The sequence below is a fragment of the Giraffa tippelskirchi genome, chromosome 10 (genome assembly GCF_054371585.1).
Source record: "Giraffa tippelskirchi isolate mGirTip1 chromosome 10, T2T-mGirTip1v1.2.pri, whole genome shotgun sequence".
Lineage (NCBI taxonomy): Eukaryota > Metazoa > Chordata > Mammalia > Artiodactyla > Giraffidae > Giraffa > Giraffa tippelskirchi.
Window position 1 is genome coordinate 93651156 of NC_137284.1, and position 23894 is coordinate 93675049.

At 41.5% G+C, this 23894-nt stretch overlaps 1 long non-coding RNA gene across 1 annotated transcript in view; it reads right to left on the reverse strand.

Annotated features, from left to right (window-relative positions):
* LOC145524160 (uncharacterized) overlaps positions 1–22600 on the reverse strand; it is a 114192-nt gene extending 91592 nt beyond the window's left edge. Inside the window, exon 1 of the long non-coding RNA XR_014067264.1 lies at positions 22449–22600. This is a non-coding gene — a long non-coding RNA (uncharacterized LOC145524160). The remainder of the gene's footprint in view (positions 1–22448) is intronic.
* Positions 22601–23894: the final 1294 nt, after the last annotated feature.

Sequence of the window (23894 nt, forward strand, 5' to 3'; positions counted from 1 at the left end):
TATTTGGAACCAGTCTGTTGTTCCATGTCCAGTTCTAACTGTTGCTTCCTGACTTGCATACAGGTTTTATCAAGAGGCAGGTCAGGTGGTCTGGTATTCCCATCTCTTTCAGAATTTTCCCCAGTTTATTGTGATCCACACAGTCAAAGGCTTTGGCATAGTCAATGAAGCAGAAATAGATGTTTTTCTGGAACTCTCTTGCTTTTTCGATGATCCAGTGAAAGTTGGCAATTTGATCTCTGGTTACTCTGCCTTTTCTAAAACCAGCTTGAACACCTGGAAGTTCATGGTTTACGTATTGCTGAAGCCTGGCTTGGAGAATTTTAAGCATTACTTTACTAGCGTGTGAGATGAGTGCAATTGTGTGGTAGTTTGAGCATTCTTTGGCATTGCCTTTCTTTGGGATTGGAATGAAAACTGACCTTTTACTGTCCTGTGGCCACTGCTGAGTTTTCCAAATTTGCTAGCATATTGAGTGCAGCCCTTTCACAGCATCATCTTTTAGGATTTGAAATAGCTCATGTTCTGTATATGCATTTATCTCGCTGCTTTTACCTACAGCTTAATATTCCACAGGACATATCTGGCACAGTTTATTTATTCTCTAGTTTTATAGTGAGACCTTGGGTTGCTTCTAACCCCCAGAAAACACAAACACCCTGTAATGAACATTCTCACATAGTCTCCTTGGGGATCTGGGAGAGGTTCAATCAGAATGCTCCCCACGACTGATGCCTTACCTGTGTAACCTAGCAGGGCACTATGAGGCTTTCCTAGGACAGACCCTTCCCCCACATCCTCTCTGAAATACCCAGATAATAGTGTATCATCCATATTTCCTTAATTTTTCAGATGCAAAAACCACTACCAAATGTTAGAAATTAACTACTTGATGATCATGAACACGTAGCCCCCAGACCTACCAGTGCCTGAGGAGAGATCATCATTAACCAGTCAGAGAATTGTACACAAGCTGATCACATACCCTTAAATGCCCTTCCCTTAATCTTGCTTTTAAAAATGCTTTCATGACCTAGAGGGGTGGGAGGGGGGGAGGAGAGGAAGGCTCAAGAGGGAGGGGATATATGTAAAATTATGGCTGATTTGAGTTCTGCTGTATGGCAGAAACCAACACAACATTGTAAAGCAATATTCTTCCAACTAAAAAGTAAACTGAATAAAACTAAAAAAGAGGAACTTAGTATAAATTAGCTGTAGTAGGAAAAAAAGTGCTTTGCTGAAATCCTTCAGGGAGTTTGGTGATTTTGTTTTTGAGCATGAGCCATCCATTCTTCTTGCTCAGGCCCAAAATAAACCCTCCTCTGCTCCAAACTAGCCTGGTAGGCTGCAGTCCATGGGGTCGCTAGGAGTCGGACATGACTGAGCGACTTCACTTTCACTTTTCACTTTCACGCGTTGGAGAAGGAAATGGCAACCCACTCCAGTGTTCTTGCCTGGAGAATCCCAGGGATGGGGGAGCCTGGTGGGATGCCATCTATGGGGTTGCACAGAGTTGGACACGACTGAAGAGACTTAGCAGCAGTAGCTGCTCCAAACTCCAACGTTTTGGTTTATTTGGTTTCACTGTGTAGGGCACGTGACCGTTCATTAGGTAAACACCAGAAATGCCTAAGGGGAGCCATTCCCCCCAAACTCAGCAATGCTTCTATCCGTTTCTAATATCTGCCCCTTTCATGAGTGCAAAGTGGTGATTTCCTGCTCTAATCTGCTTTTCTCTGATGGCTGATGGAAATGGAGCAATTCTTTGTATTCTTGTTGGGCATTTGAGTCTCCACATCTGAGATCAGCTTATTTATAAGCTTTGTCCATTTTTCTGATGCTTTCCTTACTCTTTTAGGCATTCCTTGGCTGGAAATCCTTTGGCAGTTTGAGATATTGCTCACATAAATCCCATTTCCCAGCTTATCATTTGTCACTTTCCTGCTACCTCTCTCTTTGATGACCTTCCTCAAACTTAAATCTGATGTAGTAAAATTCTGTGCTTTTTAGTGTTTTAAAAGAGGACCTCCCTAATCGAAAGTCACAAATATCCTTCTATCCTTCCTTCCACTCCAGCTTTATCATTTTCCTTTGTCATATTTAGGTCTTTAATCCACTGAAGATTTTTTCTATGTGATGTGAAACTCCATCCTGCCCCCACTATTTTGGAAAGCCTCTACTATCCTTTGCCAAATTTATATAATGAGAGTGTTTGGGAGGGAATGGAGGAGAAGGAAGGGGACCTGATAAATCACCTAAAATATATAAGAAAGAATAAAGGTCCACAATTGGCAGAAGCAACGCTATAAAGAAAAACTTTTGAGAATTGATGTTACCAGATTTTAAAGTCTTTTACAAAGTCATAGTAAAAAGAAAAAAAAAGTAGTACTTTCAAGTAGATTGAAGTAATAAAATAGAGATCTGTATATCAATCGATCTACACACACACACACACACACACTTTTGTTACAAAAACATAACAGAACTCAAAACACAACCAAACCTCTACTGGAATTTTGACTAGAATTTCAAAGAAATTATAGACTAATTAGGGAGTTAATTGATATCTTCAAAATATTCAGTGGTTTCATCCATGAAACATGGTGAGTCTCTCCACTTACTAGTGTTAGTCACTCAGTCGTGTCTGACTCTTTGTGACCCCGTGGACTGTAGCCCGCCAGACTCCTCTGTCCATGGGATTTTCCAGGCAAGAATACTGGAGCGGGTTGCCATTTCCTTCTCCAGGGAATCTTCCTGACTGAGGGATCAAAACTGAGTCTCCCACATTGCAGGCAGACTCGTTACCATCTGAGCTACCAGGGAAGCTTCACTTACTAAGACCTCCCCTTATCCTCTTGGAGGCATTTCTAGAACCAAATAGTCCATGGATCAGAGTTCAGTTAAGAAAGCAGAAACAACTAGAGACATTTCGGGTAGGAAGTGATTTCATCTAGGGAATCAGAAGCCTACACAATATTTGAAAGGGTAGAAAGATGGCTCAGCAGTAAAGAATCTGCCTGGCAATGTAGAAGATGCAGGTTTGATCCCTGGGTTGGGAAGATTCCCTAGAGGAGGAAAATGGCAACCCACTCCAGTATTCTTGCCTGGAAAATCCCATGGACAGAGGAGCTTGGCAGGCTACAGTCCATGGGGTCACAAAGAGTTGGACAGAACTGATTGAGTGAATGAATAACAACAACAGGAAGAGTCAAGATCAAGCAAAAAAGTTCAGCTGATGTTCAGAAAATCCAGGAGGGCAGAAATGTTAGGAGTTGCAAGAATCTCAGGAATAGCAGGAAGCTAACTACAGCATACAGAATCTGCCACAACCTGAAGCCTGCCAACTGACTCCCTTCTGTCCACAGCTATTACCAATGAAGTAGGGTTTTTCCTATTATTTCTCCTTCTAGAAATTCTTCTCCTTGGCAAAATCTAACTCAACCCCTCTCCACTGCCCCCAACTCACCAAGAGATAGAAATGATATCAAGTTGACCAACAACAATACAGCACAAAAGATAAATAGCAAGAGCCTAATACATGTTAAGTGATTTTCAATAAGTTAAAAACACACAGTAACAAAATTATTTTAAGTATGATTCAAAGGAAGCTCATTTTAGCTGATTCCATAATATGGCATATAATTTCACTTGGAATCATTAGAAAGATTTTAACATTTGCAGAAGCTCACTTTTCAAATAGGGTAATAATTTCATAAGGACTATATCTCTGGAAAGAGCATCTCTGCAATGTGATACAGTAACCCTCACTACATAGGCCTGTGTATGGGTTTCCCAGGTGGCAAAGTGGTAAAGACTTTGCCTGCCAGTGTAGGAGACACAAAAGACTTGGGTTTGATCCCTGGGTTGGGAAATGGCAACCCACTCTAGTATTCTTGCTTGGAGAATCCCATGGACAGAGGAGCCTGGTGGGCTACAGTTCATGGGGTAGCAAAAAGTCTGAGCGTACACACAGGCTGGGTTCTAATTTTATCGACCTGTGTCTAGTTAGAATTCCACAACTGGAGAGGAAAGAAGAATGTGATGACTGCTCAGGCAGCAGCAATAAAAGTGATTCAGTTAAGGGGAATAGAGTGAATGGATTTATTTTGCATAACAAATGTGTGACAGTCACTAATAGTCCTGAAATGCAAGTACCATTGCTAACTAGAACCGTGATCTCTAAATTTGTCCTTGTCAGTAAAGATGCTTGAATTACGCACAAATATAGAAATTAAAAGCATGAAACAGAATTTTAAGAAAGACATTCTAACATTTCCTTCCAGCATTCCAGTGAATCATCTTCTGTAGCCCTTGGAGAGCATTGACTTCTCTGCTCTCCTGTGTGTCCTCTGTATTCTCCATCAAGCTACCCAAAGCCAAATGCTGCCCATTACAGATAGCACGATGCCTTCATGGAGGCCTCGAATCAATATTTATATCAATGGTACAACTGATCAAGATCTATGGTCAAGTTCACTCAAATGACATCACTCCTGCCCCAGGAGAGGGCAGAAGTGAGCAGGATATAAGGAAATCCCTACCCAGAGATCTAGAAAGTAGGAGCACAAGGTGGTTGGAGCAAAGTGGGGTGCAGCTTCTAGAAGGAATGCTGAAGTCAACCAGTGACCACTATGAATAGAATGAGAAACAAAGCCCCAAAAACGTCAAGCTAAAACCAGACACCAAAAGTAGCCACCAAAGGCACACAAAAGAAAAATCTGTGAGCTGGAATTGGGGTGTCGGGGTGTGGTATACGACAGGGATGAGAAAAAAGAGCAAGCAAAGTGCTCTAATCCGAAAGTCACAAAGTCCATAGCTAGAATTGGGGAGAGCTTCAGACAGTGTCAAATCGAATTTTAGGAGTCAGGAAGAGTCAGAACTGCCAGGGTTCAAAAAGTTTTATAAGGCAATTGTCATGAAAATATGCCTAGGAGTAAGAAGACTCTTTTAAGGCAGACAATTATTCTCAATCTATGATTTCTGATCTTGAAGATTTCTCATCCTTTCCAACCTAGGGAGGCATGAAGGCTCTGATAGACTTTTTGAAATGTTAGAGCTCAAAATACAAGTTAAGTGCACAGCCTGACAGAGAACATACATTCATGGAAGGTGCATTTAACACTGATTTACTCTAGAATGAATGCATTCCACAGAGGGACACCTTCCATAGAGAATACCTCGAGAATGTACACTAGAGTCATGCAATGTGGAGGTGTGCTGCTGTCCAGGGACCAGGTGCTATTCTGGGCCCCCTAGGGGAACCACTGAAATAGACAGAAAAAGTCCTGCCATCACATGACTTATATTCCAGTGGGGCTGTGAGCAGATAGGGTAGGAATCTCCAGAGAGAGAAAACCAGGTGTGACTTTCTTGACATAGGAGAAGCCATTTTTGGCCCAAGCCATTTTGTGATCTACTCCTGGCCACAATGCTTGTCCTTGAACAGGTCTCAGTAATTAATGATCTTAAGGGAACCAAAGAAGGCAGAGACAAATGACTTATCAGGCAGGAGAAGTAGCAATAGCAAAAATAACTTAGCAGCTGTAAAGACTCTCAGTTCTGTTTCATTGGTAAAGATTAGCCTGAAGCCTCAACCACCAGATCAGCTGGAGCCTAAGGGATGATGATGTTGATCTTTTCTGAACCTGGTGACTTCAGTCAACTAAAGCTTGGGCTCTGTAGGCATGTACTCTCAGCTTAAAACTTCCCCCAATTTTGCTGTTGATGGAGATGCTGTTTTGGGAAAGATCCCTTATGTTCTCCTTTCTTGCCACAAGCAGTAAATCCTCCTTTCTCCCTATTGTTGGCTTGGTTGTGTTTTTTGGCTAGACAGTTAACAAGAGGCAAACCCAGTTTTCAGGTAACAGGACAACACCAAGCAAGCAAATAAAGAGGTAAGCAATTCCAGACAGTGACTGTCCAGTGAGGAAAACAAAGCAGGAGATGGGATAGAGTGAGCTAAAGAAGGAAAGATGGACTCTGACAGAGTCATCAGGGAAGAGACTTGGTTGAAAGAAGTGAGAATCTCTGAAGGAAAAGCCTTCCAGGCACGGGGAGTACCAGGTGTCAAGTTCCTGAGAAAGAAACATCTTCAGCAGGTCTGAGGACACGGCAGGAAGGTCAATGTGGCTAGAGAGGACTGAGCAAGAAGAGGAATGTAGGAGGCCGTGATTTGAGAGATGGGAAGAGCTAGGCCTTGAAGGGCCTTGAAGGTCATGATAGGAGTTTGAATATTAGTTTAAGCATGGTGGGAGGGGGTAAGTTTTCTGATTTACACTTTCCAAAGATCTCTCCAGGTGTTGCGTGAGAATCACTGAGCACAGGTGCTGAGATGAGAAGTAGTGGCACAAGAGCTGGCTGTAAAATTTTTAGGAATTTTGTGAATCACTTGTTAAACATAATTATTAATCAAAAATCAAATTATATACACATATATGTGTATGCATATATCTCACAATTAGATTTTGTTAAAGTAACAATCATAAATAACAAAAACTCATCCCTCTCTGATTATTTTACTAGATTTCACCATTATCTCTGCTCCAGAGGGTACTTACATTTTTTTCTCTCTATATGATGGATATGCTACATAACAGAGCACTGTAAGGTCATGTTGGAAGCTTGACATTTACTATGGCGGGAGTACTTAGACCTTAAAAACTCTGACAGTGGTAACTACATAAAGTCAGGACTTGTCTTTATTTTCCCAACTTTCAGCACAGTGCCTAGTATATAGTAGTCAGTGTCCCAGGCAGTCATACTCCTGGAATAGAGTTTTATCCTATGTATTTGGGGATCTGCATATATTTGGGGATTTACAACAAAAGCCATATCATTTCAACTGGATCAAGCATTTATGTCAATTTACTTGAAAGCAATAGCTGCAAAAACTGTCATTTTGAAACACAGGGCTCTCTACTTAGTTCTAAATACCTGGTGGTTATGCTTATTGCCACCCAAGACTGCCTCTAGGGGGCTTATACGCTATATCAATGATACTTCATTTTTAAAGCAAATTGGGCCAAGATTTGATTGTGAATTAGCATTCTCACTGTAATAACTCACTTGGTGTGAATGGGAACAAGAGATTTATTTATTAATATAAAAAGCAAGTTTAATTTTAAATGTCAACTAGCTGCTTTCTCTGACCATCCTTCTAAAGTAGATGTCCCTTCCAGCTGAAATTTCACTCTATTACATCACTCAATTTTCTTTAAAGCACTTACCACATTTTATGTCAGCTTCATTATTTCATGTCTTATTAATTGCCTTCCTCCTTCATTTGACTGTAAACTATATAAAGACAGAGAGTTTGTACTGGGCACTGCTGTAGTCAGATGGTAAAGAATATGCCCCACAATGGAGAGACCCAGGTTCAATCCCTGGGTTGGGAAGATCCCCTAGAGAAGGGAATAGCAACCCACTCCAGCATTCTTGCTGGGAGAATTCCATGGACAGAGAAGCCTGGCAAGCTATAGTCCATGGGGTTGCAAAGAGTCAGACGTGACTGAGCAAGCAAAACTTTTTGTAGGTATAGCACCTATTACAGTGATGGGTACATGGTTGGATCTCAGTAAATATTTATTGAATGAAAGGAGCATAGAAAAGGATAGGGGGCCTGAAAGGTATACAAGGCATTTAGCAATTTACCAAGTTAACAATACCTCACGTTTTATCCAAAATATAGCTTCTTTACTAAGGTCTATTCAACAGAGCTTTGTGAATGAAACACATCAACACCATCTAGTTAATCTGCTTGTCTTATTGTTTGTTGCAAACAGCACAATCCACTCTACTTAGTTTTTAAAAACGAATTTACTAGTTGATATTAGGTAGCCTGTAGAATCTCCGCAAGAGTGAAAAAATCAGACTTGGCGGTTGCCCAGCTGGAAACACACAAAACACACCAGAGGACAGATCCCTAAGATGCCGTGTTCCTCAAGGCCACACACACACGTGCACACACACAACACAAAGGAACTTTGCACAGATGACACTGCGCACTAGATGCCTTAGGCTCAAGCTGTTGCTATCTCCCCAAAGCAGAATCCAGTTGTAACCACTGCTTCCAAAGCATGGATTCTAGATGGTGACTACTTCTTCACATCATTTTGTTCTCAAATGAATTCTTGATCTCATTTGGGCTAATGTAATGTCAGATTCTCGAGCACCTGCAAATAACAGGTAAAGGAATCAGAAACTCCTTCCTTGGAGAGCTAGATTCAGACTGTGGGAAATTACCTAAAATAGGCATGATGGTCCTTAAGCTGGGTTGACAAAAGCATGACACATGTCCACTATGGTTCACTCTTTCTTCCACACTCACTCCTGCAAATTATAATTATGCTGCCACCATTAACACCCAAATAATGACATCAACATAACGCGATTCCCTATTATACAAAGAAAAGCATGCTCATCCTCTCCTCAAAAGCAGAGAATACTAAGTCTTGTCAATTACTACATCCAGTTTAAAGTCAGGATCTATAGGTCTTATACCTTTCCCCTCTAATTCTGTCAAGTATATCTGGGTTCTGAATCCAATGAATGAAACTATAAACTAATATACTCTATATGAAAAGAATAGGAGGAAAAAATAGAAAATTTTAAATATATATGTATTTAAAAGACACAGTAAGAAAGGAAATATAGATAGACAGCATAATCCTCATTTCTACATGGGCTCACAAGGCCATGGCTTATAATTGGACTCCCAACCTCCACTATTCATTCTTTGTTCTCTCTGTCAATACCTCAGGAAGGTGGGTTCCTTCCCTCAGTTGGCTACCTACTATCTTTCCTAAACCACTGAGCCCTGGATAGTCCTGCCTATGTGAGCCTGCTGCACACTTCCAGTAACTTTCACAGCAAGCTATACTGCCCTAAAAGGTACCACAGGAAAGTCAAAACAATAGTCCTTGCCCTCAATGTGTATCAAGTATACTTTTTCCTTAGTAATCAAGAGCCATCATCAGCCAGTCCCCTTTTATTTATTTATTTATTTTGCCCGTGTATCCAATGGCATTTGCCTGCTTCCCCCAAACACCTGGGCAGCTGGCTAAGCTCCCATTCAGTGGAACCACTGTTGGATGCCCTAGTGGAGGCTTCCCCTACTTGGTCTCAACACTAGCACAGGCCCATGCCATAGGGCGAGGAAGCAGACAGCTCGTTGGTCACTAATTAGCAGTAATGGTCAAATGTGCCATTTCCGTGTCCACCCTTGGTTCCCTGATACCTTGGCTAAGAGAGAAACTGATTGAATATTATATAGTGGAAGAGGCTTTTGTCAAGTTTGTTTTTTGCAAAGTCTTACCAGCAGTTTATTGTAAATGCTCAACTATCATTAATTATCAAAGTTAAATCCTTTCCCACATGAATTTGTGTTGCCTGTGGGATTTTCTAATAAACAGTTGTCTAGCATTCCAAGGCATCATATTTCAATTTCTAATTATGGAATCAATAGAAGATTACTCTGTGGAAATAACAAGAGTTCTATACTGTTTGTATGTATATCTAAGTGAATAAGGGAAAATGAGACACTAAATCTGTGCATCTTGGGACATGAAGCTCAGGTGGCAGAGGAGAAAAAGAAATGAGAAAATGGCAGAACCTCAGGAAGGCTCTTACTATTTTACTCAAAAATGCCATGCATCTGTTTCACTTACATTGGCCAAAGCAAATCAGATGGCCTGGTGTGGGGAACGGAAAAATTTGACATCAAGGAGGTGGCAAAGTATATATGCCTTACAAACAATTGAGAAAAACATTAATATCATATGCCTTAAAGCTAGTATTTACTCCACTCAAGACAGAGCATTGCAATCTACACTTAAACTACTTTTCAAAGGTGTTATGAGATTTTACTTTGATTAAATTAAAATAGATATAAAAGATATATAAAGTCTTTCCTTGGGTTGTTTCATTTCTTGATATTTTTCTTCCCTCAAAGGCTGTAGTCAGTAAGGTTTTTTCCATCATCTTTTTTGATTGGTTTCATAATTTCAGTATGGAAGTGCTCCCCAGAGAATCAAGAAGATGTTGACTTGTAGTTCTATTTATACATTATAAAGAACCCTAGGATTTAGGCAAGAGTTATTACATTCATGAGCCGAAAGGTTAAGTAAATTTCCTGAGCAAATGGTCATATTAAGTGGTGTATGTTGGGTTCAAACCAAAGATTCTGATATTTAATACACTCATTATTCTTCCTCAGCTCAGTCACTCAGTTGTGTCCAACTCTTTGTGATCCCATGGACTGCAGCATGCCAGGCCTCCCTGTCCATCGCCAACTCCCAGAGTTTAACCAAACTCATGTCCATTGAGTCGATGATGCCATCCAACCATCTCACCCTCTGTCGTCCCCTTCTCCTCCCACCTTCAATCTTTCTCAGCATGAGGGTCTTTTCCAATGAGTCAGTTCTTCGCATCAGGTGGCCAAAGTATTGGAATTTCAGCTTCAGCATAAGCCCTCCCAATGAACATTCAGGACTGATTTACTTTAGGATAGACTGGTTTGATCTCCTTGCAGTCCAAGGGACTCTCAAAAGTCTTCTCCAACACCACAGTTCAAAAGCATCAATTCTTCGGCGCTCAACTTTCATTATAGTCCAACTCTCACATCCATACATGACTACTGGAAAAAACATAGCTTTGACTAGATGGATCTTTGTTAGCAAAGTAATGTCTCTGCTTTTTAATATGCTGTCTAGGTTGGTCATAGGTTTTCTTCCAAGGGGCAGGCATCTTTTAATTTCAGGGCTGCAGTCACCACCTGCAGTGATTTTAGAGCCCCCCAAAATAAAGTCTGTCACTGTTTCCACTGTTTTCCCATCTATTTCCCATGAAGTGATGGGACAAGATGCTGTGATCTTAGTTTTCTGAATGTTGAGCTTTAAGCCAACTTTTTCACTTTCCTCTTTCACTTTCATCAAGAGGCTCTTTAGTTCTTCTTCACTTTCTGCCATAAGGGTGGTGTCATCAGCATATCTGAGGTTATTGATATTTCCCCTGGCAATCTTGATTCCAGCTTGTGCCTCATCCAGTCCAGCATTTCTCATGATGTACTCTGCATATAAGCTAAATAAGCAGAGTGACAATATACAGCCTTGACGTGCTTCTTTTCCTATTTGGAACCAGTCTGTGGTTTCATGTCCAGTTCTAACTGTTGCTTCCTGACCTGCATACCGATTTCTCAAGAGGCAGGTCAGGTGGTCTGGTATTCCCATTTCTTTCAGAATTTTCCACACTTTGCTGTGGTCCACAAAATCAAAGGCTTTGGCATAGTCAGTAAAGCAGAAGTAGACATTTTTCTGGAACTCTCTTGCTTTTTTGATGATCCAGTGGATGTTGGCAATTTGATCTCTGGTTCCTCTGCCTTTGCTAAAACCAGCTTGAACATCTGGAAGTTCATAGTTCACGTACTGTTGAAGCCAGTCTTGGAGAATTTTAGGCATTACTTTGCTAGCGTGTGACATAAGTGCAATTGTGTGGTAGTTTGAGCATTCTTTGGCATTGCCTTTCTTTGGGACTGGAATGAAAACTGACCTTTTCCAGTCCTGTGGCCAATGCTGAGTTTCCCAGATTTGCTGGCATAGTGAGTGCAGCACTTTCACAGCATCATCTTTCAGGATTTGAAACAGCTCAACTGGAATTCCATTACCTCCACTAGCTTTGTTGGTAGATACGCTTCCTAAGGCCCATTTGACTTTGCATTCCAGGATGTCTGGCTCTAGGTTGGTGATCACACCATCGTGATTATCTGGGTCATGAAAATCTTTTTTGTATCATTCTTCTGTGTATTCTTGCCACCTCTTCTTAATATCTTCTGCTTCTGTTAGGTCCATACCATTTCTGTCCTTTATTGTGCCCATCTTTGCATGAAATGTTCCCTTGGTATCTCTAATTTTCTTGAAGAGATCTCTAGTCTTTCCCATTCTATTGTTTTCCTCTATTTCTTTGCATTGATGGCTGAGGAATGCTTTCTTATCTCTCCTTGCTATTCTTTGGAAATCTGCATTCAAATGGGTATATCTTTCCTTTTCTCCTTTGCTTTTCACTTCTCTTCTATTCACAGCTATTTGTAAGACCTCCTCAGACAACCTTTTTGCCATTTTGCATTTCGTTTTCTTGGGGATGGTCTTGATCCCTGCCTCCTGTACAATGTCACGAACCTCTGTCCATAATTCTTCAGGCACTCTATCAGATTTAATCCCTTGAATATATTTGTCACTTTCATTATTATTCTTCCTATTTCATAGTAATATATCCTGGTTATTTTCCTGTTACTGTGTGACTTAAGAAGTTCCATGGTCCTCTGTGCCTTTAATGATCTTAAGCTTTCTTTGAGTCTCTACTTAAAAAGAAGCCTATGCCCTTAATTATATCACCATGGAACCTGCCCTGGTGGCTTCTGCTTCAGGCTTGTCAACACATACTTGACTACAAGCTTGGAAGATAGAGACCTAATATGATGCTTGAACCAGGTTCTACTACAGATGCCAGCAATATGTTGTACTGTTTTCATGAGAAATTTTGGTATTATTTTATTGATTCTCTGCTCTGAGTTGATCAAAGAGTACTCAAGATTCTATAACAGATCTGTATTGATTGACACTGTGTAAAAGAGATGATCAGCAGGAAAATGCTCAAAGAAGTCAAATTGTTCCCCAGCTATCACCGTGGATTATCTTCCTATAAAAGATACATGTTATAAGGGAATTTTTTACCTTTAACTTTCAGCAGGTGGCTGGTAATTTACCTTAACTGTATTACTGAAAGCACACTGGGGAATTGTTTGGATGAAAGCATGGGCTAGAAGCTGCATCTGGAATCAATTTTTATATTTTAAAATACTCTAAAGGAATAGCTTTTGTAGATTTTACTAGTCGACATAATCCAAAGTAATTTTTTCCATGAGGAATAGCCAGGAATCTAAGTTTAACATATATATTGAATTTCTAAAATTATTTTAGCAGATAAACATCTGCAGTAGATATTTTGTCAATAGCCTATGCAGTCCCCAGGTTTGTTTTGAAAGGAATTTGAGGGGCATGGGAAACTTAAACTATTCTAAATGCCATCTGGAAAAATCCATATATGGAATGACCTGGAAAGGTAGAGGGGTAAGAAAGGAAGAAAAAAAAAAAGACTTGCCTTCCAATTATTAAAATATATCACAAAGTTAAAGAAATTAAAAACCAATACTGAGCCAAAAATAGGGAGAAAAATCAATGGATCAGAATGGAGTACCAAAATAGTGACATGGATATATGAGAATTTAGTATGTGATTAAAGTGCAATCTCAAATCTATGGAGAAAACATGGTTCACTTAATAAACGGTATTGTGATAACTGACAAGTGTTTCAGGGGAAAACATTTGGATTTCCATAGCCACTCCTGGGCCAAATAAGTTTCATATGGACCAGTGACTTACATCTATAAAATCAGAATTAAATACAAAGAGTACCAATCATGAGTTGATATTTTTCTAATGTAATCTCTTTTGACTTTTCTGTATTTTCCATTAAGATACATGTTTCATCAAGACAAGGACTATCTTTACTTCAGTCTCCATTGCATCACTAACACCTAGCATACTATCAGGCACACTCAGAAAATCGTCAAAATATTAATTATTGCCCATATATGACCATTAGATACCACTGTTTCTTCCAATGGGACTGCATATCTATTTGTCTTGTTCAAGACACTGATGGCTAGGAAGAAATCTAGGAACGGATCCTCAACCCTGCACTTAAAAGATGAATGAAAAAGACAACATATGTCCTAAGGTAGATTGTTGGGGTGATTAATAACTTAAGTAGGTTTTTTTTTTTTTTTTTACCACTCAGCCGGTTACTCTACAATCATCAATAAGAATCAGCTTTGCTAAATAATTGAAGTGTGGACATATTGTGATTTTTGCCTTTTCTATTCTCATAGATTAACTGAGGACTTACAAAGCAAACCAAAGAATCATTCTAGATCCTGATCTATCTAATATCTGAGCATCAATCTGTTTTAACCACAAACATTGATCTTTGCAGGGTACTTCAGTCCAAAGTTCCCACCATTCTCCCTGGTGAAGAAGATCCCTATCTATGTCCCAGAAAATTTATGATGAGATTGTTCAACATAGCATGCTCATGTTGAGTTCATTAGAGGTTCATTACATATGGTAGAGCAGAATATATCACTGTCATCATCATTGACTACACATTCTCAAGATGCATGATAAAGAAAAGCAGAGAAAGCAGAAGTTCCTCTCATGACAGCTGAAACACTCACCTGCTACTTCACCATCATTCATTGTAGTGGGTAAATCATGAGATTTGGACCAAGGTATACCCAGTTCCAAACCCTGATTTAAACACATACAAAAGCCACCCAGGAGTTTTTCTTTACCTGAAAGATTCTGTTGGAAGGCTAGTTCTTTGCTGACCTTGGACACCAGGAACCCTCAATATTGTTAGACCACCTCCGGTTTGGTTCCTGCTCACTCACACAGAGCCCTGCCTTTTCTCTTTAGCCAGACTCCAGGGAGGAAGGCAGTGTTAAGAGAGGTGGACATAAAATGATCATTTTCTCAAGCCCATTCAGGAACAAGCCAAATAATCTAAAGGAGGAGTCATGGAGGAAGACAAGTTAATATAATCATTCAGAGTGAAGGGGTAAATGAAAGAGCTGGTAGAAAAGAGAAAAAAGAATGTAAGCAAAATGGTTTCATGGTTCAAAGTCTAGATCTTTCCATTACATCTGAAATCAAGTGAGAGAATGGAGCTTCCCAGGTGGCTCAGTGGTAAAGAATCCGCCTGCCAAGCAGGAGATGCAGGTTCGATCCCTGGGTCAGGAAGATCCCCTGGAGAGGGAAATGGTAACCCACTCCAGTATTCTCGCCTAGAGAATCCCATGGAGAGAGAAGACTGGCGGACTACAGTCCATGGAGTCACAAAGATACAAAACAGAGCAACTAAACAACAACAACTTGGAGAACAAGTAAATTTGGGGGGAGAAAAAGTGGGTAGTGGTATGACCATGGGGATTTGGAAAATACAATTCATCTAGCTTCTGTGATGAGAGGAAGAGACATAAATCTCCAAAAAGGTCACTTATGAACTAGAAAAGAGATAAAAAGAAGAGAATTTTTAGAGTCCAGTATAGGTAAAAGAAAAAGAGTAGGAGAAAAGAAGGAACTTAGGTAGGATACCATTTCTTAATAATTTTATTCATTTTTTTTGGCTGTGCAAGGTCTTCATTGCTGCAAGGGCTTTTCCCTAGCTTCAGTAAGTGGGGGCTACTCTCTAGTTGCAGTGCACAGGCATCTTCTCATTGAGGCGGCTTCTCTTGCTGCGGAGCACGGGCTCTGTGGTGCTTAGGCTTCAGTAGTTGTAGCAATGGGCTCAATAGTTGCAGCTCCTGGGCTCTAGAGCACAGGCCCTATAGTTGTGGTGTACGGGTTCAGTTGCTCCTCAGCATGTGGGATCTTCCCAGACCAGGGATCGAGCCCACATCCTCTTGGTTGGCTGGCAGATTCTTTACCACTGAGCCAGGAAAGCCCCAAGAAGATGACATTTTGGAAAAAGATTCTAAGAAATACATCTTTTCTTTTGTGAAAAATCTTAGTCAGGGAACACCCAGGGATGAGGTGTTTTGCTTACTTCACACAGTGCTTTGTACAGTTCCCCATTATAAAGGTCCTACTCCATTCTTCACACCTGATCCCTCCCTCGAGTATGAGCCCCTGAACTCAGACAACTCACCCTGAATTGCATGAAGGCCATATCACACCATTTTCCAAGGCCTGTGAGTCCCTGGAGATGATGGTTGAGTGCGGGGCAGTTATTTACAGACTAAAGTCGGCCACTCCCTTCTTCACTTCACTTGCTCTATCAGCCAGGCAATCAATGGCTCAATACGCACTGAGCACCCAGGGTGCCCTGCCTTCATGAGGTGAGGGAGGGTCCATCCTCAAGAAGCCTGCCTTCCAGGTACCCAGCTGCCTTCCTGTCTGGAGAGAGAATACCTAGTGGGCATCATATCCCCAGCTCTTTAAATACCTTCTTTCAAGAACCCTTCCCATTCAAACTTGCTCTGAGAAGAGAATTTGCTGTGTAGGGGAGAGGTAGCGTTTAGGGAGCAGTAGAGCTTTAATGCACTCTAAAATTGTTTCAGGTAGCTTCCTCTTCTTACCAGTAAGGCAGTCTCATTCCCATGTCTTTCACCTGGTGCTTTGGTGAGAATCTACCCTTCAGCTAGTGGCATCATCTGACATGAATGCTGACATATGTGACATTCATCAAAACCATATCTTTCATGGAAAGGAGCCCCTTGTCCTACCTTGCTGGTTCCCCAGTTCAACAATATTGCACCTAAAAGCATAGGCTACTCATTCATTCACTACCACAATAATTCAATCAGTTGATTCAGAGAGTAGGACCCTGAAGGATGGAGGAGGGGGCAGGATGTTTTATAAGAGGGAGATGGCAGAGAGCACACAGAAGGGGATAAGGCACTTTGGAGAAGAGACTTAGTAACAGCCAGAACATTTGGGTGTTAGGAGTAAGATGCCTGGAGGGTCGTTGAAAGGGAGAGAGAAGAAAAAGGAAACCTTAGAACCAAAGTAAGCTTGCCTATGTCTGTACCTCTATGAGGCCCTCCTCAGTATGTAGTCTGCAAAAATCCAAAGTTAAGCCAGTGATGTATGTAGCATGGTTATGTACAATGAATATTAGGGGAAGCTCGGTGAAGGATGTATAGAAATGCTGAATTATTTTCTTATGGCTTTTTTTTTATAATAAATTATTCCAAAATAAAAGGCTAAACAAAAAAGATGTTTCTTAAACACCTCCAAATCATGTTGGTACAACATTATGAAAATTGTATAGATTTTAGAGTTGACAAACCTGGCTTTGAATTCAGGTTCAGGCACTTGCTGCCTCTGTGACCAGTGAGCCGCTTGAAACTTCTGCACCTCAATTCCCTCATTAAGCCCCACTTTACAGCATTGTTTTGAGAACTGGGGATACTATATATTAATCATGGAGCACAGGGGCCATCCCAGACTTTGGTTCTTAGAAAATGTTAAATTTTTTATTCTTAATATGCACCTTTTAATGGCTCCCTAATGCTTGCCCAATAAAGTTCTTGTTTCTAAACATGACTTTGTAGCCCCTTTGCCATGGCCCCAAACTGCCCCAGCCTCATCTTCCCAAGGCATCCCTGGCCCAGCCACCCCAACTGACAACTCACACCTTGACACACTCTGTGTTCACTCCTGTACATACTCACACCATTCTCCCTGGATGCATTACTTATCCCCAGCTTCAAAACAGACAATTGATTAGCCAGTGTCCTGGGTTCGAGTCCAGATTCACCAAGGACTTAGTGACCCTCAGCAAATCCTCACTTATCTGTGTCTCCAAGATAAAATCGAAGCCACCATGAAGTGGGATAGCAATAATAATACCTCAAAGTGTGAGAGGATCAATGAAGCCCATGAAAGTGCTCTGTAAAATTCAGCCTGAACCCAGAGGCACTCAACCCCAGTTGCCAAGAAGTAAGCTGAGCAGTTGTTTTTTTTTTTAAATACCAATACATGATGTCATTCTGACAGCTTTGTTTGTTTGTTGGTTTCAGTTGCCCAAGGAATTCTAAAGTGAAGTGAAGCCAGAGTGAACTACTGATCTTAATTTAAGCATTAGTTGCTCAGTCGTGTCCAACTATTTGTGACTCCCTGGACTGTAGCTGGCCAGGCTCCACTATCCTTGGGATTATCCAGGCAAGAATACTGGCGTGGGTTGCCATTCTCTTCTCCAGGGGAGCTTCCCGACCCAGGGATTGAATCCAGGTCTTCTGCATTACAGGCAGTCTCTTTACCAACTGAACCACCAGGGAAGCCTTATCTTAACTCAGTGCTTCTCAAAGTGTGGGGCCTGGGCCAACAGCATCACTTGGGAAAGTGTTAGATACACAAATTTTCAGAAAGAGCCTTGAAGTTCATGTTTTAACATGCCTGCAGATCATTGCTAGAGGTAAAGATTCTGTGTCTTAAACAATTTCTAGTCTTCTTCTGCGGAGAAGGCAATGGCACCCCACTCCAGTACTCTTGCCTGGAAAATCCCATGGACGCAGGAGCCTGGTAGGCTACAGTCCATGGGGTCGCTAAGAGTCGGACACAACTGAGCGACTTCACTTTCACTTTTCCCTTTCATGCACTGGAGAAGGAAATGGCAACCCACTCCAGTATTCTTGCCTGGAGAATCCCAGGGAAGGCGGAGCCTGGTGGGCTGCCGTCTGTGGGGTCGCACAGAGTCGGACACGACTGAAGCAACTTAGCAGCAGCAGCAGTCTTCTTCTGAGAAAATCTTACATGTCCTGCTGCGGCTAAGTCGCTTCAGTCGTGTCCGACTCTGTGCGACCCCATAGACAGCAGCCCACCAGGCTCCGCCATCCCTGGGATTCTCCAGGCAAGAACACTGGAGTGGGTTGCCATTTCCTTCTCCAATGCATGAAAGTGAAAAGTGAAAGTGAAGTCGCTCAGTTGTGGCCCAGCCCAAATGTTACTCCCTCTATAAGACCTCTTTACCTTCTATTCAGAGTCTCTGGCTCAGCTCTTGGGCCTGATCTCACTGTAATACCATCTCTCTTATAATGTTTATCACACTGTGATGTCTTAACATCACCATCTTTCCTAAGATCTTGGGAGCTATTTAGGGTCAGGACACATATCTGAATCCTATTCCTCATAGCATAGGTTATAACATGCCATGTGTGGAAGCTATATAAGAAAAACACTGAATTGGAGAGACTTCTTTAAATCTCATTGAGAGATTTGGGCTTCCCTCATAGCTCAGTTGGTCAAGAATCCGCCTGCGATACAGGAGAACTCAGTTCAATTCCTCAGTTGGGAAGATCCGCTGGGGCAGGGATAGGCTACCCACTCCAGTACTCTTAGGCTTCCCTTGTGGCTCAGCTGGTAAAGAATCCGCCTGCAATGTGGGAGACCTGGGTTCAATCCCTGAGTTGGGAAGATCCCTGGAGAAGGGAAAGGCTACCCACTCCAGTATTCTGGCCTGGAAAATTCCATGGACTAAGTCCATGGGGTCCCAAAGAGTTGGACACAACTGAATGACTTTCACTTTCAATTTCTTTAAATCTCACTGAGCAAAGAGTTACAATTGTGTGAAGACTAGCTGATACAGAGAACAATAAAGTTAAGTAGATAAAAGAAAAAAAATTAATATCTAAGATACCCTTCTTCTTATAGTAGCTAGTGTATGTGTGCATGCTCAGTTGCTGATTAGTGTTTGACTTTTTGCAGGCCCACAGTGCCAGGCTCCTCTCTCCATGGAATTTTCCAGGCAAGAATACTGGAGCAGGTTGCCATTTCCTACTCCAGGGTATCTTCCTGACCCAGGGATTGAACCCATGTCTCCTGCATTGAAAGGAGGATTCTTCACCACTAGTGCCACCCGGGAAGCCCTAGTAGCTGATATGTAGCACTTACTAGAGCCTAAGGCCTGATCTGACTACTTTACTTACATGGATTAGCTCATTTAACCTTATAACAACCTCATGCAGTAGCTACTGTTATTATTAGTATTTTACTAACATGGCAGTTGAAGTACAAAGAAGGTAAGTAAACTGTCTGAGGTCACACAATTTGTAACCGGCAGTCAAATCTGAGCTCAGGTTTTCTGGCTCACCCTCTGAGCTCCTAATTCCTCCATGCTACTACCATTTGTATGGCAATGTGATGTTATTGATTCCTATTATCAACCGACTTGTCTTCCATTCTCCCTATAGAAACTATAGATAATAGTCAACTATCAATCTTCCCTTATCCAATTCCCCCTGAAATGATGTTATTAATCACAGACATTTAGACAATATTTTCTATGTACTGGCCCTGTTCTAAGTGCATAGCAATGTATTTATTTAATTCTCCATTAATCCAGTGAGGCAGATACTGTTATGACCCATTTCCTATATAAGATAAGTAAGGCATGCAGAGGTTAAGGAACCAGCCCAGGTCATACAGAAAGTGAATGGTGGACCAGAATCTAAACTCAAGGTCCTCAGAGTCAGTCTCCTTATTACTTTGCTATGAAGGCTTTCTTTGTAGGGGGAGTTTGGGAGACATGGTCTTAGAACTAAATTTTGTTACTGTTTTTGTTATTGCATCCCTCATAGGGTTGGTATGAGAAACATAGTGCCAATAAACAGAAAGCACTCAGAACAGAGCCTAACACATAGTGAGGACTGTGTTTACTGAGAGTTATCACTTGTAATTTTAGATAGCCAATCTGGCTTATCAGATCACAATTTTGGCCCCATAAGCCCCATTTGAAAATCGGGGCATATGACCTTTGCCCTGTGGGATCCCAAGTAGTCAAGGACATGACTGGCTCTGCCTGGGGGATGCAGGCAAACCCAGTTTTATTTTTCTTCCCAAATTAGGAGTGATATGAGTCACATGTTCAGTAAAGGACCTTGATTTTGGACTGAAGGCAATGGCACCCCACTCCAGTACTCTTGCCTGGAGAATCCCATGGACGGAGGAGCCTGGTAGGCTACAGTCCGTGGGGTCGCTAGGAGTCGGACACGACTGAGCGACTTCACTTTCACTTTTCCCTTTCATGCACTGGAGAAAGAAATGGCAACCCACTCCAGTATTCTTGCCTGGAGAATCCTAGGGACGGCGGAGCCTGGTGAGCTGCCGTCTATGGAGTCGCACAGAGTCGGACACGACTGAAGCGACTTAGCATAGCATAGCATAGCAATACTTGGTATGATCCTAGGAAGTATGGTATATGCCTCTAGTACAATGTATCAACTACAAATTGGCACTTATCGAGAACATTACCAATGACTGAACAACAAAGGCATTTGCCATCTGCCTCTATGGAGATTGAACCTCATTCTGCTATAGATGTTGACCTTCAATAACCCCTGAGGGAGGTCAGGGTGGAGTGAGGCACTCTGTACTCCAGGGAATCTGGTGGGACAGGTTTTTATATAGTAGGATGCTTTTAGGAACAGATTTTATGATCTCCATCCTTGCATCTCCTCCTATCTAGAGAAGCACTAAATCCCTTCATGATGACATCAGATCCTCATGACTAACAAAAAACCTTTTGTAAATTGAGCGCTTCATGGTATTGAACTCCCCCTTCACCAAAACCTTATATATTGACTTTCCCCCACTGCTGCTTTGGAGCAGTGTCTCAGAGCTATCTGAGATGCTGCTTCCCGAGCTGCAGTCCTCCTTTTGTCCCAAATAAAACTTAACCCACAACCCTCAAGTTGTATATCTTTTTTCAGTCAACAGATGTAAACAATGATTTGAACAACTGACATAAATCAGGGTATCCCAGTTCACGTGCGGTCAACCACCTTCCAAGTCAAAAAGCCCACTGCAATCCACAGATATGGCACTCTGTCCCATGGCTGATTAAGGTAAAGAAGTCAAGGCCGTTTGAGAATCAAATGTGTCAGTGTCCGATTGGGCAGTTCTCTGTGGAGCACTCACCTGCCCTCAGACTCCAAGTTCTAGAGGCGCTGACCTGCCCAAATTTATTCATAAGTAGTATGGCCATCAAACTTCAGCACCCCATCCTTTCTTAAATTCAACAACTTTGTGATGGATCTGCTGCTCTTATTAACCTACCTGTCCCTCACAACCAACGGTTAGTTTTCACTAGCCAAAAATAAACAGTCCCCAACTTCTATTATTCCATCAGTTCTGTAAGCAACTTTTGGTAGAATAAAGCTCTTTTCAGGAAAGAGCTCTCTGCAAGAGGTACTCTTTGCCTTGTCACTAATCTTAAACCAGGCACCTCCATGCTCTACTCATCTCCAGCCCCAGCACACCTTTCAAATCTTTTGATCACACAATAGTTTTTCTAATTTGATGATTCATTCCATAAATAAAAGAAGTAGAAATGAAGGCTACATAATAAATAGATGACCAGATCTCTTCCCTAGATTCCCCTTCAGTAAGTTCATGAGGAAACTGAGTGAACAAGATAGCATCTAAAGAAAGACCATGAAGAGAACACAAGACTGCACACAAGCCTGCACGCAGTGGGGGATGGTGATGACACTGACTCTTTATCTCAATGATTAACTAAGATTACTTCCTTGTTTCTCTTTAAAAGTTTTCATGGCCAAGCAGAATATTTAGAGATGGTTTTGGGGGGATAATGAGTCCACCATCTCCCCACATTGCTAGTATTCTGATAAAAGCAACTTCTTTTTCTATCATTTGTGAGTTTGATTTTATAAGTGGCAAATAAAAGGACCTGAGTCAATAACAGTTCCTATTAAAACATCCAGCAACTCAGGTTTGTCCTTTATTTTTTCTAGATTGAGAGAAGTTTCTCAGCTATTTGTCTCATGCCCACCTTCTCCAGGCCCCTTTACCTCAATTCCAAATCTGTAGACCTACCTGCAAAATATTCCGCCCATGGGAACGTGGACTTCTAAATGGGAAGATGTGCTTTCCTTTCTCTAGTTCATTGAAAAGACTCCTGTGGAACAAGACATAATAATGAATACCTTAGGAAACATACCCTAGCTCTTTAGATCAGAATTTAGAATGAAGAATCTTAACCTAGGCAACAAATTATGATTATCTAGGGAGACTTTTAAAAATATAGATGTTCTGAAGTTCCGGTTCAAGGAAGCAACATAAGAAGCTCTTGAACTAATATCCTGCCATGGACACACAGAATCTACAGCTACATAGGGAACAATTCCCTCTGAAAGAAATCCAGAAACTAGCTGAGTAACTCATATACATCAGGCAAATGAGAAAACACTCATACTTAAATGGCTAGGAGAGGCTGAGAAACAATCTTGTCATAAACCTAACCCTCAGAACAGTGACATACAATTGGAAGAGAACACACAACTTCCAGCTTCACCTTGAGGAGTAAAGGGTTTGGATCCATTCAACATCTAGCACCTCAACTTTTAAGGCTTGCACCCAAGGGATGGGCTCCAAAACACCTAACTCTGATATTGAGTGGGGATTGCATTCAAAAGACCCACAAGGCTATAGAAAACTGGGTTCCTCAGGAATTACAGTGTTATCCCCCCACCTCCACCCCCATGAACTGAGCACAGAGGCAGCAGACTGAACTAGAAACCCATCTCCTTGAAAGAGATCTATATGCTTATTTTTAAATCTGCAGTTTGAGGGTCAGGCTTCTAATTTAACACAAATCTGGGGGCTGACTATATTTCTCCTGAGGTTGGAAAGCATCACCTTCATGCCACCCCCCATCAAGTCACCAGTATTTACCTAAAAAATCTTGTGTAAATATCTGGTGTCATGGCCTCTGCAGCTGTCACCCAGGGTACAAAGCTCTTGACTGCCTGGGTGTCAAGAGCTGCTGTCTCGGCAGCCAGCAGACCTTATGTTCACTATTACAAGGAACAGCTCTTACGTTGTTATTTCCCCAGGGCTTAGCACACAGGGTGCAGAGATATGTCCATCTCCTAGTATTTCCCTAAGGAAGTCTATCTGTATACTTTAAAAGATGCTGCCTGTGGATTTGGCTTCCAAACAGCTAACATCTCATACGCTAGTAAAGTAATGCTCAAAGTTTTCCAAGCTTGGCTTCAACAGCACGTGAACCGTGAACTTCCAGATGTTCAATCTGGATTTAGGAAAGGCAGAGGAACCAGATCAAATTGCCAACATCTGTTGGATTATTGAAAAAGCAAGAAAGTTCCAGAAAAACATCTATTTCTGCTTTATTAACTATGCCAAAGCCTTTGACTGTGTGGATCACAACAGACTGTGGAAAATTCTTAGAGAAATGGGAATACCAGACCATCTGACCTGCCTCTTGAGAAACCTGTATGCAGGTCAGGAAGCAACAGTTAG